Genomic DNA, 15,760 nt, shown 5'->3' on the forward strand with positions numbered 1-15,760 from the left:
CGCAGAATGCGGCTCTTTCATCTGCCGTGACATCATCTGTCGGGACGTTTGATGTGAGTAAACATATTTCTCTTGTACCTCAATTTAGAGAGACTGAGGTTGACTCCTATTTTAATGTATTCGAACGAATTGCTTGCGCTTTGAAGTGGTCTAAGGAAGTTTGGCCTTTATTGTTGCAGTGCAGGTTAACAGGAAAAGCACAAGAGGTATGTTCTGCGTTGTCCTTAGAGGACAGCTTAAACTACGACGTTGTTAAAGCGGCAATTTTACGAGCGTATGAGCTCGTACCTGAGGCGTATAGACAGCGTTTTAGAATGCATAAGAAAAATTCTAATCAGACCTATGTTGAATTTGCGAGAGAAAAAGGTATATTGTTTGACAAGTGGTGCACAGCGAATAAAGTTTCCGATTTTCAAGCGTTACGTGAATTAATTCTCTTGGAGGAGTTCAAGAATTGTATTCCGGAGCGTGTTGTAATTTATCTTAATGAACAGAAGGTAACTTCTCTGGCTCAAGCCTCCGTTTCTGCTGACGAATTCGCATTAACCCACAAAAATGTTTTTCTGTCAGCTCGTACTGAGAAAAATTCTGTTCCATCTGTTGAAAAAGATCAGTCTCGTTTGAAAAATAAAAATGCACAAATTCGAGAGGTAAGGGAGTGTTTTTATTGCCACAAAAACGGGCACATTATTTCTGAATGTTTATTGTTGAAACGTAAGCAGCAAAACGCCGGCACTAAGAGTGTTGCGTTTGTAAAGCCGGTTAGTGTGGAAAGTCGCGAGACTTGTGATGTCGCTTATCAACCTTTCCTTTTAGAGGGATTGATATCTAATGATGACAAGCCTGAGAATCAAATAAGGGTAAAAATGCTTCGTGACACTGGAGCAGGTTATTCTTTTATTACGGCTGATGTGTTGTCATCTTTGGAAAACACTTTCTGTGGTAGTTATGTGCTAGTTCGAGGGATTGAAATGAGCACAATCAAAGTCCCTGTTCATCAGATTTATTTAAAATCTGATTTGTTTACTGGCTTGGTTAAAGTTGGGGTACGTGAAAATCTACCTGTGAGAGGGGTTGATTTTATTCTTGGGAATGACATAGCTGGTGGGAGAGTTATGCCATTGCTTGAGGTTTGTGATAAACCTGACTTTTCTGTGTCCACTGATGAGCTGTCAGAGTTATCTGACATTTTTCCCGTTTGCGCCATTACGCGCGCGCAGACTCGCAAATTTGATGATGCAGATGATTTGATCTCGACATTTATGGCTCCTACTATGTTGAATGATGAGTTGATTGATCCTGGTAAATCCGACGAAAAATCTAAAACGCCAAATGTTGAGAAAATAAAATTGCACGTGACTCGAGACAATCTGATTGCTGCTCAGAAAGATGATTTCTCTCTGCATAAATATTTTTCTTCTGTTGTTCCAGCAGATGCGGCGCGTGAAAGAAAAATCGCTTTCTATTTAGAGAACGGAGTGCTGATGCGTAGATGGTGCCCTGATGCATCTGAAGCTGACTGGTATGGCGCAAGTCAAATTGTCGTTCCTACATGTTACCGGCAAACTGTTCTTTCTCTTGCTCATGACCATGATTTTTCCGGACACCTAGGTATTAAGAAAACTTATCACCGGATTTTAAAGCACTTTTTTTGGCCTCGACTTAAGACTGACGTGACAAAGCACTGTAAAACCTGTAAGGCGTGTCAATTTTCAGGCAAACCAAACCAGATTATTCCAAAAGCTCCATTGAGACCTATTCCGGCTTTAGGTGAGCCATTTGAGCATGTTCTGATTGACTGTGTGGGTCCTTTGCCTAAAACAAAAGCTGGCAATCAATATTTACTGACTGTCATGTGTGCAGCAACACGTTTTCCTGAAGCGTTTCCGTTAAGGAAAATAACTGCTTCTGTAGTGATTAAATCACTAGTAAAGTTCTTTTCTTTATTTGGACTGCCCAAAGTTGTGCAGTCTGATAGAGGAACGAATTTTATGTCTAATCTATTCGAACAAGTGTTGAAAACTCTAAAGATTTCCCACAGAACTTCAAGTGCATACCATCCAGAAAGTCAGGGAGCCTTGGAACGATTTCATCAGACTTTAAAATCAATGCTCAGGAAATATTGCTTTGAAACTGGTAAAGACTGGGATGAGGGGACACCTCTAGTTTTATTTGCTGTGAGAGAAGCCGTGCAGGAAAGTTTAGGATATAGCCCGGCAGATCTGGTGTATGCTCATTCAATTCGGGGCCCGATTAAGATGCTGAAAGAGGATATGTTATCTCAGGAGACTAGTGAAAAAACGAATGTGCTTGATTACGTAAGTAGATTTCGCGAACGTCTTCACAATGCTTGCTCTGCTGCAAAAGAAGCCTTAGTGAGTGCACAAATAACCATGAAATCTCACTTTGATCGGAAAACTGTTGTGCGCGATTTTAAAGAAGGCGATAAGGTGCTGGTTTTATTGCCTGTTGTTGGCTCTTCACTATCTTCACGTTTTTCGGGACCGTACGAGGTAATTAAAAAATTGAGTTGCACAGATTATGTAATTGGTACTCCGGATCGCCGCAAGAAAACTCGCGTGTGTCATGTAAACATGCTGAAAACTTATCATGTTCGAGAGACATCTAATAATGAGGCGAAATTAGACCAGCCGCTCTCTGATGCACCTGTCACTTCGCTGGTCTGTGATGTAATGTCTGATCACGAAGATGATGGCGTGAAAGTTAGACACACGTACGAACAATGTGCACGTTTTAAAAACTCCGAAATCCTGGCTGATTTAGATTCTTCTCTGTTTCATCTATCTGATGCTCAGAGATGTGACATTAAAGCGCTTATAGAGGCATTTCCTTTACTTTTTCGTGACGTTCCTTCTTGCACTACAGTATTGCAACACGATATTGATGTGGGTAATTCAGCCCCTGTGAAACAACATCCGTACAGAGTTAATGCCGTGAAACGTTCTGTGATGCAAACTGAAGTAAAATACTTGCGTGAGAATGGTTTAGCCAAACCAAGCTGCAGTCCGTGGAGTTCTCCATGTCTACTTGTGACTAAAAGTGACGGATCGGCGCGATTTTGTACAGACTATCGTAAGGTGAATGCTCTGACTGTACCTGATTGTTTTCCGTTACCACGCATGGAAGATTGCGTAGATGCACTTGGAACTGCTAAATTTGTCAGTAAGTTGGATTTACTCAAAGGTTTCTGGCAAATACCGTTATCTGATCGCGCATCGGACATTTCTGCTTTTGTAACCCCTGATGACTTCATGCAGTACTGCGTCATGGCATTCGGAATGCGTAACGCACCGTCAACATTCCAACGACTTATCAACACTGTACTTATGGGAGTGCGTAATTGTAATGCGTATTTAGATGATCTTGTGATCTATTCCACTGACTGGTCGGAACACGTTTCAACGCTTCGTGAAGTATTTATGCGTCTTGAGAAAGCATCGCTAACTTTGAATCTTGCCAAGTGCGATTTCGGGAAAGCCACAATAACATATTTGGGTAAAGAAGTGGGGCAAGGACAAGTGAAGCCTATTGGAGCGAAAGTGAGTGCTATCTCTGAGTTTCCAGTACCTACCACACGCAAGGAGTTGCGTAGATTTTTGGGAATGTCTGGTTATTACCGGAACTTCTGTAAAAATTTTTCCACTGTCGTTTCTCCTCTAACTTCCCTCCTTAGCCCTTCACGTGTGTTCCAGTGGTCTGATGAATGCCAGGCGGCCTTTGAAAGCGTCAAATCTTTACTATGCAGTGATCCTGTGTTGGCAGCACCAGTTTATAAGAAGGCTTTTACGCTGGAGGTGGACGCAAGCTCCGTGGGAGCGGGCGCGGTACTCATTCAGGAAGATACGCACGGTATAGAGCATCCAATTTGTTTTTTTTCACGCAAGTTTAATAAAGCACAATTAAATTATTCTACAATTGAAAAAGAAACATTAGCGTTACTACTGGCATTGCAGTACTTTGATGTCTATTTGAGTTCTAGTAATCTGCCCATAACTGTCTTCACAGATCATAACCCTGTGGTATTTCTGTCCCGTATGCACAATCAGAACCAACGGCTCATGCGCTGGTCTCTGATCGTTCAAGGTTACAACTTGATGATAAAACATAAAAAAGGATCAGAAAATGTACTGGCCGATGCATTATCTAGAGTGTGAAGAAAAAAGTGGTTGAAAGTAAAGTTTGTTAAAACTATATTGTTTTGGAATTTCATCCATTATAGTTTTATCTTAAGCAGGGGAGTGTTATGATTTATGTTTTTTTTCCTGTTTTTTCACCCTCCTCTCCGTTTGTTCAACCCTAGGTTTCTTATTGGTTTATTATTCTGTCCATCATCATTATGACGCTCTCCGGTTCCACCAATCCCAGGACGAGCCACAAGTATTTAAAGCCCTGTCAGTCCAGTGTGTGGGGTGCGCCCTGCCTCGGCGTACCCTTTGTGCTCCACGCAATTTGTTTGTGCAAATGCTTCGTCTATTTTGTGATCGCTCAGTTACTGTGATAATTCGAGTTGCTTGTTGAACTTTGTTGGCTTTAAGTAACATATGATGATGGTTGTGTGATTCTAAACTAAGATTTAGCGGACTTATCCGTTTTGTTTTGTTTTAGTTTAGATTGATGTTTTGTTAGATTAGTTTGAGTGTTTTGCCACCCGTGTATTTTTGAGTTTTGTAGTTTGATTAGTTTAGTTCGGGTGTCGTACACACTGAAGATTTCGGTTTTTATTTGTGTTTCTTTTTGACGCCTAGTTTAGATTAGATTTAAGGATTGTTTTGTTTTGTTAATTTCTTTGATTTGGCTTACACTCGTTGTTTAAAGATAATAATTATAAATGTTTGTTTGTTTTTTTTTTTTTTTTCTCCCCCATTGATTATTGTTACATGTTTCAATTCAATTATAGAGTAAAAGCTTTAAATGAGAGTTACTGAATCTTGCCTCATTATTGATCTGTCGCACACATTACACCTGTCTCACTTAAATGTTACAGCATCCCCATTTAACATCATAAAACACGTAACAATGGGATAGTAAGGAGTTTGACGCCATTTTCTTTGTAAAACCTTTTGGCCTCTGTTTTTGTGTTAGGGAAGTGAATTGTACTTTCTTTTATTTCATTTTGATCAGCTAAGTTAGAGATTTAATATAAAGGATTTTTTTTTTCAATAAATCTTTGAATTAATTTTGGTTGTCTTGTCTTTCATGTTGTACAACATCCCTAGACGGTGCGTAACACCATTACCAATATTAATGTGCCTAAAGCACAATGCCTCATGGGTTTCTCAATTTCAGTCATGACACACCAAATCTGGCTTCCAGACAATGGCCAAACATTGGGCCATAGCTTGCCCAGTTCAGGACAAATTATAGGTAAATAACTTGACTGAGACTAGGCCCAGATATGGTCCATGTTTGGCCCTTATATGGAAGCTAGACTTCGTCCAATGTGTTCACTGTTCTCACGGTCTCCCAAGTTTTTTCTTCCAAAGTGACCAGGCAAGACGGGTCTTCACAAGTTTGCAAGTCTGTTCTCTGCGTTGTTGGACTTGAGAAACAGTGGAGAGAAGAAACTCAGCTTCAGGAAGCGAGCTCACCACTACGGAACTCAGCGAAGACAGCCTGACGAGTCACAGACATGAACAACAGCAAATTGACAATGTGAAACACAGACTAGATATAAGCATAGTAATGCACAGCAGCTGTAGCGTGCTGATGAGTCAGCTGAGTGGTGCTAAGCAACGAGGAATCACCAGTTACAACAATACCACGTGACCGCACCGATGCTGAAGATAAACACAGAACATCAGCCTATCACATACCCCCCCCCCCCCAAATCACCCCCCCACACACACACACAACACAGAAAGAACACACAGACCAACAACGTGCATTACTAAGAATGTACCAAGTACAGTATTACCAAACTTAGAAAAGTTATCTGTTATATTTCTGCATTACAGCAAAAACTAATAAATTACAGTAATTGCAACACTAACATTAAAAGCAGAGAAAAAGCTTATACTGCTGATAGATAGATAGATAGATAGATAGATAGATAGATAGATAGATAGATAGATAGATAGATAGATAGATAGTCAGAAGTTTTCAAACCTTTCTCGGGGTAATGACCTACTCCATAGACGCTATAAATCAGCTCAATCCAGCAAAACTTCTTGTCCTGCTCAAAACTCTGACTACACATCATATCTTCATGGTCAAACTGGATTTTGTGGGTTTCCTCTGGGTGCTCTGGTTCCACCACAGCCCAAACACATGCGCTATAGGGCAATTGAGTAAGCTAAAATGCCCGTAGTGTATGAGTGTGAATGTAAGAGTGTATGGGGTGTTTCCCAGTTTTGGGTTGCAGCATCCACTGCTTAAAACATATACTGGAATAGTTGGCGTTTCATTCTGCTGTGGCGATCCCTGATTAAAAAAAGAGACTAAGCCGAAAATAAAATAAATGAATGAATATCAACATTCATTCATTTTCTTGTCAGCCTAGTCCCTTTATTAATCCGGGGTCACCACAGCGGAATGAACCGCCAACTTATCCAGCAAGTTTTTACACAGCGGATGCCCTTCCAGCCACAACCCATCTCTGAGAAACATCCACATACACATTCACACACACACTCATACACTATGGACAATTTAGCCTACCCAATTCACCTGTATCACATGTCTTTGGACTGTGGGGAACACTGGAGCACCCGGAGGAAACCCACGCGAAGGCAGGGAGAACATGCAAACTCCACATAGAAACGCCAACTGAGCCGAGGTTCAAACCAGCAACAGCACTACCTACTGCGCCACTGCCTCGCCCCATGAATGAATGTACTTTTGAAAATGATTTTCCTTATTTTAGAGAATTTGTTACTTTGTTTTCTGCTTTAGTTTTGAGAAATGTCATGATCTCTGAAATGTACAGGTTTAATAGTATTTAGACAAGTGTGTATAAATAATGTAAAACAGGTGACAGTTGTAGCCACAGCAGTTGTTTATCATCAGAATCAGTTAAAGCAGAAACACTTAAGGCAAACAAATGAAGCCGGTCTGACTGCTGAGACTCTTCAGGGTTTTCAGCTCATGTATCTACAAATAAGATTGTGTGATTCCACTGTAAAATAAACTAAATACATTCATGAATACTGTTATTGCAGATTGAGTTTTATTCTGTAGCTTCAGCAAGGGCGCACTCACACTATGCTATCCGAACCGTGCCAGGCCTGTTTTCCTGTATGTTTGAAAAGTTTCAGTACTCGGAATCATGTCAAAAGTGGCTCATCTGTTCTGCGATTTATTTTACTGTTCCACTGCATATCAAACAACTAAAATTATATAACTAAAGAAATGTTCACTGTGCTGAGCTTAATAAACACTCATAAACTCACAGATAACTCATAAACACAGATTTCAGTATCAGAATGAGAAGGTTTTTGTTTTCTGTGATCCTCTTCTAGAAACGCACTTGACATCAAAAGATGTAAATGAAATCCTCAGAATGTCTTCATCTCAGCAGTAAAGTCTCAGAAACACAAAGAGATGATCAACTGATAATCAGACGACACTCATAGATTATATAAAGCACAGAAAGAGCAAACTCTCACCTCAAATAATGGCTGCAGATCTTTCTGTTCCTCTGCTGAACTGTTGAGTTTAGCTGAACAACAGATCTGAATATTCTTTCACCTCTGAAAAACACAACAAACCTGTTTAAGACATGAGGAAATAACCAGCCAGATGAGAAACACAGACACACAAGTAGATAAGAATAAAGCATAGCAATGGAGGCTTTTGCTCAGCTGGTAATAGCAGTGTTGACAGTACAAAAGTAAATCAGTCACTGTAATATAACAGGTCAGTTTTCCAAACGTGCTATATATTGTACTTGTTATAATCTCAGTAACACAAGTTACAATGAATGAATTTTAGCCCCAATTAAGTCGTGTGTTTTATATTGTCCCTGATGAGAAGTGTGTAGAGTTTAAAAGAGTAAAAGTAGAACAACAAAAATGGTGAAGCTATTGAAAAGGCTTCTATAAGCTGTATTTTATATATACGTTTCAGACAGTATTGATCTCTAAAACACTACAGCAGAGCCAGACACAGCGTCATCACTCCAGGAAGGCAGACATGTTGCTCAGCCTTTGAGCTTATTTCAGCTTTCATCTAAGCCTGTGACTGGAGTCTGTTGAAGTGTTTGTGTTTCTCTTCAGTGATTCTGCTTATTAACAGCAGGTCTTCATCATCAGTGCTCGATCATCATTTAATTGTCTGATTAACTCAATGTAGAGAGGGAGCAGACAGACTCTGAGCTGAGGAAATGTTACTCAGAGGAGTTAGTGTGGTAGTGTGTCATTCAATCACAGCTTGTGCGCTGATCTGAGGTATATTTAGCAGATTCTGTAAGATATACAGTTTAATATATAAAACAAACCATGCAATGTAACACCCACACCCATATCTTTTCAAGCATCAACCAATGTCTTAGAAATAAAAGCTCAGTACATACCAAATACTCATATTTATATGTTTACTCTACAGCACAATAATCTCTCGAAAGCTGTGCTGTTTAAACCTTTACAGTATACTGGATATTCAAGGTCTGTTCATCATCAGATTGATACAGTTCTGTCCTGTACTTTTCTATTGTACTTTTGAGCATTGGTAAATGTCCTAAACACATACAGGAGGATCTACGCCAGTGGTGTCAAACTCAAGTCCTGACAGACTCAATAATCTGACAGACTATTAGATGAAACACTGCTGGATCTGGATTATAAGAGACTATCTGTGTGGAACTGATCTAAAAGCTTTATTTGATCACAGTGAACGTCTCTCTGTTCTATTAAATGAATGAAACACATAACAGAATAGAATCTGACTTTAATATTACATAAACTCTCGGAAACTCTTCAAATGCTGAAGGAAATCTGCTAAATGTTCACCCTGTCAGACGATGTTTTGACGAACACAAACCTCTCGCTGCTGAATGTAGAGTCTGAATGAGTTCAAATGAACTGTTCTGATGGTCTGCTGTCTTTGATCATAACAGCACAGTGTACAGTAAGGGTTATCATGTGTCTGTAGCAGCAGAGCTAATGACAAACACAGATCTGGAGATCATGGAAACACACAATATTTACAGCTCAGAGGATGTGAAATCAGACTGGATTGATTATGTTTGATGAATAATAGTGCAGCAAACCCTCACTGGTGATCCTGATATCATTCACAGCAGCTCATATTAAGCAGGACTCAATAAAAGACTTTCTCCAGCTGATTTCCCTGAATATACTCTATATATACTGTCAGGTTTGTGTCTTCATAAGTGTGGATTTTCACTGCTTCAGGATCAAGTATTCTGTGGAAGGAGGCAGTCCTTCAAATAAACCTGTTTTGTAAGTATTGTGCATTCCTCAACAGGTTTCTTCATGTTTCTCAGCACTTCTTTTAACAGAAAACACACACAGCAAAAAATTCCAGTGTTAAATATAGAGTGTGATTTTTTTTGGTGTTGTTCATTGTTAAAACTGGAGTACATTTTAATCCACGAGTGTGAAAACGCATATATTTAAGAGTTTTTTTTTCCAGTGTTAAACTTTTAACCCAATATGCAGTGTATTTATCATTAGTGATGGGAAGTCCTTTTTTTTTTTACTTGAACCGGTTCTTTAGGACAAACAGTGATCAAACCAGTATTTTTTACGAGTCTTGATGATATAATAAATTATATGATATAATAAATTAATTCTCATCAGAAGCAGTGAACATGGTTAAAGTTGTTGCACGTCCGCCGGTTCCTGCCTCAAAATGAGCGAGTTTGAGCCACTTGTACATCCCGGAAGTGTTCAGGAAATGCAAAAAAGTAGCGAAGAAACTTGACACAGAGGAACATTTACACCTCACTGCCAACTAGCGTTTCGGAAGTGTTAATGCAGACCGACAGAGACAGCGCGCAGAAGTATAAATGCACAGCTGCGTGCATTGCCTGCGTCGTGAGTTGCGCCGGTCACTTGACGCAGAAGTATAAACCAGGCTTTAAGCCTGATTTATACTTCTGCGTCAGGTGACCGGCGTAACCCACGGTGCAGGCAACGCGCGTGGCTGTGCATTTATACTTCTGCGCGCTGTCTCTGTCGGTCTGCATTAACACTTCCGAAACGCTAGTTGGCAGTGAGGTGTAAATGTTCCTCTGTGTCAAGTTTCTTCGCTACTTTTTTGCATTTCCTGAACACTTCCGGGATGTACAAGTGGCTCAAACTCGCTCATTTTGAGGCAGGAACCGGCGGACGTGCAACAACTTTAACCATGAGGTAAACACAAAACAAAACTTTCCATCCGGAGCTCCTTCACGGTACTCCACACTTGTAAACAATCGCTCGCGCGGAGTCGCGCCATTTGCGTGCCTCTCGGTCCCGCCCAGACTCGTCAGCGCTACCAAGCCGACCAATCACAGAGCTTACGCTACGCGTCGTTGCGACGTGTAGTTACATTTTTTGAGAGGTGCACGTCAGCGACGGCGATGGCCACATCGAAGGGCTATGCGTCAGCGCCGTAGCATACGACGGTGTTTGACGCAGAAGTATAAATCAGGCTTTATGACGTCACACGACACGCCAAAATAAAAGTCATTTTCTGTTTAGCTTTTTTGCCACTTACTGTTGCAGTCATGAATTATTGATACATTTCTCCATCCCATCGTTTTTCACTTGCTCGTTCTCTCTTTCTCTCTCTCTCTCTCTCTCTCACACACACACACACACACAGATATTCAGTATTTGAAGTTGATCAAAACCTTTAATCTGAACATTTTAAAGAAAAAAAAACTTTTAAGTGAGACATCAGCATTAAAAAATGAATAAATAAAGATTTTTGATTTAACTACGGTTGTTGTATTAAGAATTGGTTGTAAGAAATAATTGTTGGTCAAGCTTCCGCACTTTTTACAAATAACATGCAAACAGAAAAGCAGCAAACAAACCTCAAATTGTGTCAACCCTGTCATGGACAAACTCAAAGTAATAAGTATATTTTTATTGCAGTGTGATTATTAAATAAACTAAATACAGAGGAACATTTGAAAAACAACAGATACAACAAGAAATATTAAAGGGTTTATATAAAAGGGTTGTAAAAGTTTTCAAGTATTCAACTTCTGTTTTCACTAACACTGCAAACTATTGAGCCACCCAATTCTGTTATCAATTAGGTTTCATCATTGTGCAAATTAATGGGAAAATAAACACTTATTGTCCTTCAAATTAAACTAAATTTGCTAATGAATGTAATTATTTACATTGTTTATTGTATTGGAGGAGTGAAGGAAATGTTGGAAGCAACTCAAGTTAAACACCTTAATAATACTGTTTTATTTTTTCAGAATAAGGTAAATAATTAGATTACAGGTCTTCACACAAATCTACAAATACTCAGGACTGTAGTTTTATTTCAAACAGTCATTGAGCTTCATTATATGGACGTTTAAAGGATATCCTTTATAAATACTGAGACAGATATTGCCAAAAGGTATGTATTGTCCACTTATACATCTACTGTTGTAGTGTGTGTGTGTAAGTGTTGTAACATAAAAACATGAACTAATTAACAATAAAATAGTAAATAAATAAAGTGTCAATAAGAATGCATGTCCACCCTGTCCAGGAAGGATTTGTGACCGGGTGGAAATAACAGGGAGGTTTTTTGGTTAAAGACAGCATTTATTCAACAAAGGTTTAACCTGCAGCTGGTAAAGTGTTTCTCTATTTAAGCTCTTTGTACACAGTTTAAAAGCTTTATTTTAATCTCTGAATTAAAAAAAAAGAAATTTAATGAATATTTAACTCTGACAAGATGGACACGTTAAGCTTGACAACATTCAGTTTCAAACATAATGTGAGGAAAAATGGGAAACATAAGTGTAGATAGTTACTGTTTGAACAGCAGATGTTTTAACCTCTGAAGAAAAGCAAAATGGGCACGGAGATGCCAATGAGTACATCAGAGGGTTTCTTAAAGGGGCATTTACCACATCATGACAGGGTGGACAGCGATTTTACGGACACGTGCAAAATGATTAATGATAATATTAAAACAAAATAAAAGTTATTAAAATGATGTTTGTATCAAATAACTTGGTAAAAAAATAAGAATATTTAAAAATCTTTTTTAATTTAATCTAATGTACCTACTTTTTAGACTCACTGAAGTTGTCTGAGCAGTGTGTGGGACATGACAAAATCACATCTGTTCAATGAAAGAATAAGGCAAAAATTGACAACATTTTCTGCTTTAAACACTTAGTCTTAGTGGATTAAAAACGTTTTTTTTAATTGTCTTAGAAATGTTTAGAGTAAGGGTTTTGATCAACTCCAAATACTGAATAAATGTGTGTCTGTGTAGAAATGTATCAACAAGTCATGACTGCACCACTAAGTGACAATAAAAAGCTAAACAAAAAGACTTTTATTTTGGCGTGCTATGTGACGTCACAAGGCTGCGCCGCTCCTGCGCTGTGATTACACTGGAAAGAGGTTTGTTTTAAAGCTTTTACATGAATATAAGGCGATAGATTAAAGTTTCAGGTTTTTACCCGATAGTAAATTATGTACCTGCTATTAACAATATTATTTTAACTCTTTAGAGTACTAATTTACTCACAGTAATGAGGGCTAATGTTTGAATAAAGCAACAGAAAAGTCTGTAAGTGTTTTAATGAAGGTTTAATTTATTAAATAGCATAATGTCATTCCACTCTAAGTATACATCACTATATAAGAAATGGAGTACTAGTTTTGTTCGGGTGATTTGTGGCATTTTGTTTCTTGCTCAGACTTAAGCTTTTACCTGATTTCTGTTTGTTAATGACTCTCATATAAAGAAACTGTTGAAGCAAGTGCTGAAGAGAAGTTATTTTGTTTCTGTTCATTGTTTTATTCATTTTATACAGGACATTTTAATGTTTTGTTCATTTTAAACAGGATAAAGTGTCCAAACACAGAGAAAAACTCCTGCTGAAGCGACTGATCTCCATACTGTTATAAAGATGGTGTTTATTAAAGAAGAGAGTGAAGATGTGAAGATTGAAGAAACATTCACAGTCAAACAGGAAGATCTGCAGGAACAAACAGGTTGGTTTTCATTCTCAAAGACCAACTCAGTCATTTGATCCTCATTCAGATATATTTTAATAATAAGAATACTAAATTAATCCATCTTGCAGCCCTGAGTGTGCTGCCTAGTTCTCCTAAACGCACATGAGCACTCATTGAAAGACAGGAATAAGTTTCTTTCTTGTTCTTATCTCTTTTTGTCATTTTTTTATGTATTATTATTCTCTTATTTTATCCACCTTTTTGAGTTTATTGCTTTTCTTGTTCTTCTCCTGTTTGTAAAGCATCCTTGAGCGCTGGCATTATGTAAAAAAAATAAAAACAATAAATTAAAAAAAGTTTAATTGAGCTGACGATATTTGACCTACAGTATTCTCATAGAAGATATCTGCTATTACAGTGATAGTGTTGGCTTAGTACTTTTCATTTGCATATGTCACGTTGATCACAATTCCCTTTTTTTCATCAACTTCTTAATGGGTTTAAACTTGTTTCTAGTAGTTGTTGCTAGTTTTCACAGATAGTATCTGAGTTAGAATTACATCTTTATTATAACAACTAATTTCCAGGGCTATTGTGTTTAAACAGGATTTCTGCTGGGTCTTAAAATTTCTTAAATTCCAAAATCTAAAATTTTAGGCCTTAAAAAGTCTTAATTTTACCTAAATGTTGTGTTGTAGGTCTTAAGTCTTGTTTTAAACAAGCCTTCATTTTCATTTGTTCATGTTTTGCTACCCAAACTAGCCAAAACCCACACAATCACCAACAATCCATCTCAATAAAACTTCAAAAAGGTAATTTTAACTCTATTTATCATGATGGTTTAATTATTTAACTTACAATAACATTTGTTTAGACGTGCTCCATGTATTTACTGCTGAGGACATTGACCTGGACAGATTGTTGTGCACATATTTTGTTTATTATAGTTTTTAAAACTTTGAAAACATTTGTTCATTTTTTTCAAAAGAAAGTTAATGTTTAGAAAAGTGTATGGATATAAGTAAAGCTTGCTTGTTTTTACACAATATTTACAATCTTTTGCTAATAAATATATAAAATATTGTATGTCTTTATTATTAATTTATTATTGTATTATTAAATGTATAAAATTATAATATTTTTTGATAGAACAAATAAAAATCTTTCCCATCTGGGCCATTTGAAAAATTCTTCTGCCTTTAGCCCTTTATGAGTCTAAAAGTTCATTCATAATGGTCTTAAAAATGTCATAAAAGTCTTGCTTTTTACTTGGCGAAATGTGCAGAAACCCTGGTTTAAATTATATTATTTATATTAACTTATATTATTTCATTTTTAACAATCAATTAAATTACACAGCGGTTTTATATTAAAAGTTTATAATAATATAAAATATACTACATTTTGATGGTAAAATATAACCCTTAAGCGATGGCTGTTATTTGTTTCAGTATTCAAACATTAAATAACAAATGCAGCAAGTGAAATAAAATATGAATATGAAACAACACATATAGCAGGATTTAAAGCATAGAAAGGACTATTATGTTTAGCAAAATACTGCTCTTTTATTTTTTTTTTTTTATCATTTTATTAAGATAACTAACAAGCTGTAGGCAAATTATTGCTTGACGTTTTAGAAAATATTTGCGTAACTATATTAAACATCACAGAGAACAAAAAAAACAAAAACACAGAAACATGTTGCATGCATAATTGTCAAACGTGTGTATAACTGAATCATATAATGGCCTATAGCTCAAATGATGAAAATTGCTCAATTTATTTTTATAAAACATTTGTCAAAATCTAGTGATATTTTTGAGTAAAAGCAATACCGACATTTAAAAATGCATATTTATTTAATTCATTCATTCATTTGACTTGTTTATTGGTGCATATATAGGCTATAATATAAATCATACAACAGTACCTTGGACAGTTACAGTGCCCATCTGTAAAGCTTTCAAGCAAAGTCCAAAAATATTATAAAGAGTTGACTTTCTACCGTAGACTTTTGGATGGCCGACACTACAACACGTCGTAAATGCCCTTCAGGTGGTCTCGCTGGTATCAAATTAACAAGCTGTCTGGGCTTTGAATTAAAAAGTGCAATTATTTCCTCGTTGTCAAAAGAGTTTGCATGTTCGTGTTCCATGGATATAGTGATGGTGTTGTGGAATTTGGACATCGATGATGTTAAGCGTGTCTTTATTCGCTTTACTTGTTGTGCAGCAAAAAAAAAGTCTTTCAGCAACAAATGCAGTTGTTGGTAAAGTCTCCCGAATCAGAGCAAGTTTTGTGCTGTCAAATGCAGCGATTCAAAACGGCAGATCTAGGATTGGCCGTGACCCACCGCTCTTTTTGGGTACGATGAAGTACGGGCTGTAAAACCCGCTCTTCATCTCGGCTGGAGGTACCGGCTCGATTGCACCCTTCGCCAAGAGGGCAGCAATCTCCTCTCGCAAGACAGGGGCGGACAGGGGCTATTGACCCTGGTGAAATACCCGCCCGTGAACTTGGGAGGCCGTTTCGAGAACTGAAGTTCGTAGCCGAGTCTGATCGTGCGTATGAGCCACCGCGAGGGGCTGGCCCGCGCTAACCAGGCAGGCAGAGCCCTCGCTAATGACGTCATCGCAGCAATCGCT

At 37.8% G+C, this 15,760-nt stretch overlaps 1 protein-coding gene across 3 annotated transcripts in view; it reads right to left on the reverse strand.

Moving 5' to 3' along the window:
- The window catches only part of LOC100007791 (novel NACHT domain containing protein), a 60,353-nt gene extending 52,686 nt beyond the window's left edge, over positions 1–7,667 (reverse strand). For all 3 annotated transcript variants that reach the window (XM_073947452.1, XM_073947453.1, XM_073947454.1), the window contains exon 1: positions 7,626–7,667. The gene's annotated coding sequence lies outside the window, so the exon portion shown is untranslated. The remainder of the gene's footprint in view (positions 1–7,625) is intronic.
- Between the last annotated feature and the right edge of the window lie 8,093 nt (positions 7,668–15,760).

This window comes from Danio rerio, chromosome 4, assembly GCF_049306965.1.
Source record: "Danio rerio strain Tuebingen ecotype United States chromosome 4, GRCz12tu, whole genome shotgun sequence".
NCBI classification, from domain to species: Eukaryota; Metazoa; Chordata; class Actinopteri; order Cypriniformes; family Danionidae; genus Danio; species Danio rerio.